This window comes from Priapulus caudatus, unplaced genomic scaffold (assembly GCF_000485595.1).
Source record: "Priapulus caudatus unplaced genomic scaffold, Priapulus_caudatus-5.0.1 Scaffold1066, whole genome shotgun sequence".
In the NCBI taxonomy this organism is placed as follows: domain Eukaryota; kingdom Metazoa; phylum Priapulida; class Priapulimorpha; order Priapulimorphida; family Priapulidae; genus Priapulus; species Priapulus caudatus.
Genome location: NW_014578127.1, coordinates 41,421 through 43,785, shown reverse-complemented (window position 1 = coordinate 43,785; position 2,365 = coordinate 41,421). Strand labels below are relative to the sequence as shown.

The window sequence follows — 2,365 nt, the reverse complement described above, 5'->3', positions numbered from 1 at the left end:
TTATCCGAGCATAGATTTACATGATAATATTCCATCAGTAAACCTCACTTAAGATGTAGGAAGAAGACCTTGCATGTAATGTCCCTATTCCATATCCCAGCCAGTATACAATCTGGCTACGTTATGGTGTTAGCGCAAGGGCAATATCTCACCAGAGGAGTTATATTTTGTAATGAATATGCATTTAATATGGTTATGGGGTATCACAGCATAGATATCTGGAACTAAATTGTATCTGTGAGCCTGTGCTTATAATTAGGAGAGCGCCCTAGCTTGGAGGGAGCAAAACTCGTACTTTATCCCCTCCCGTCATCCCCGTTGCCCGCCTTATCCCTCGCTCAGTCTGCTTCTTCTGCCACGGCCCACTCAGCTACCTTCCCTGCCACCTGTCATCAGGCTCCCACCCCTCTTACCCTCAGCAAGCTATATTATGCAGTTTTGTCAGTCCCAATTGCACGCTTGGAACCGTGCTCCCGCATGCGCTGGATCATCCGAGAAGAAGAATATTTTGCGAAGATTAAGCATTTAAATTGAAGAGGAGTTATCCGAGCATAGATTTACATGATAATATTCCATCAGTAGACCTCACTTAAGATTTAGGAAGAAGACCTTGCATGTAAGGTCCCTGTTGCATATACAAGCCAGTACACAATCTGGCTACGTTAGTGTGTTAGCGCATGGGCAATATCTCACCAGAGGAGTTATATTTTGTCATGAATATGCATCTAATATGGTTATGGGGTATCTCAGCATAAATTTCTGGAATTAAATTGTATCCGTTGACCTGTGCTTATAATTAGGAGAGCGCCCTAGCTTGGAGTGAGCAAAACTCCTACTTTATCCCCTCCCGTCCTCCCCGTTGCCTCCCTTGTCCCTCGCTCAGTCTGCTTCTTCTGCCAGCGCCCACTCAGCTACCTTCTCTGACACCTGTCATCAGTCTCCCACCCCTCACACCCTCAGCGAGCTATATTATGCAGTTGTTTTCAGTCCCTATTGCACGCATAAAACGGTGCTCGCGCATGCGCTCTATCATCCGAGAGGGATAATATTTTGCGAAGATTAAGCATTTTAAATAAAGAGGAGTTATCCGAGCATAGATTTACAAGATAATATTCCATCAGTTTCGCCATTCTCTCTTTCTATTCTCGCCCCAATATGTTTTGATCTTGATTTCTTGTGTTGTATGCTCTCTGTTGTCCTCTCTGTGTGCGTTTCGCTTCACTCTAAGTGTGTGGGTCTTGATGGCCTCGCTGCCATCTCTCTTCATCTTTCCTTCCATTAACGCTAACGCTTTGTCCTTCCCTATATCTCCTTCGCTTCCTCTCCCCTCTCCTCCTGGCTTTCCCCCGCCCCACGTTCTGATTGTATAGCTTTCTCTGCAGCGTCTTCGCTGCGCTGAGCAGACTAAACGAAGGAACCGCAAGCGTGCAGGCGCGAAGTTTTTACGAGTGCATGTAGCCATCGTACACTTCGCCCGGCAGGTGCACAGTTAGTCGGGCTTCAACCGCTCTCTCCTCAAAGCGCACTTCGCTTCGAGGTCGTAGTTGGTTACGACCTGATTGTACGCTTAGGCCGAAGAGGGGAGCGGGTGGGGACGAAGATGAAGACGTAGACGCAATGATAGGCATAGGGTGATCAACAGACGAGATGCCATCGAGATAGGATGTAACACTAAGTGGCTCAACTCCGTCGAGTGTAATTATGCATGTGCTTCGAACTTCCGATAGCAGCATTTTCCTTCGGCGCGATAAACTATTTGCATCACGCAGCGTAGTGTGACAGCTGAGTGAGTGCAATATAAAGTGGTGAAATGCTCTCCCCAGCTCGCGTCCCTAATTAGCGGGTCCCGTCACTCTCACGGTTGCAATGTGGTGTGCGACTGCCACACTAGTTACGTTCGCTGAATTGCAGTCGCTGGCAGTGTGATGAGATTTTTTCTATCGTAGGTGACCGCAGGCTGGCTATGCTGTGTCCTCATGTAAGTGCCATGGAGTGATGTGCGGGTATTGTGTTAGCTAGCTAGTAGCACTTTACTGGGCGAACATTAGGAATATATAATGGCATAAGTGTTTGCTGAAGCAGGGCGGATTAATATCGTTGCTTGCGATAGCTATATGTGTGTGAGCATTACTTACGATGTGTGGTGTGTCGATGGTTCGTAACGGAGAAATGTTTTTTAATCTTGCAGATCGTTGATTTCTTGAATGACCTTTACACGTGTTTTGATTCGATCATCGGCCCAATTGAGATGTGCGTGTTGTGTGTGTGTGTGCCTGCGTGTACAAAGATGGAAAACAATTGTGTTGAAGTGACTCAAGGTGGCTTGTGCCATGTTGGTGGTTAACTGTTGCGTGGATTGTGTCCG

General features: G+C 46.9%; 1 protein-coding gene across 1 annotated transcript in view; it reads right to left on the bottom strand.

The window, feature by feature from the left end:
• Positions 1–2,365, bottom strand: part of LOC106815214 (guanylate cyclase 32E-like) — a 48,312-nt gene that overhangs the window by 9,081 nt on the left and 36,866 nt on the right. The window lies entirely within an intron of this gene.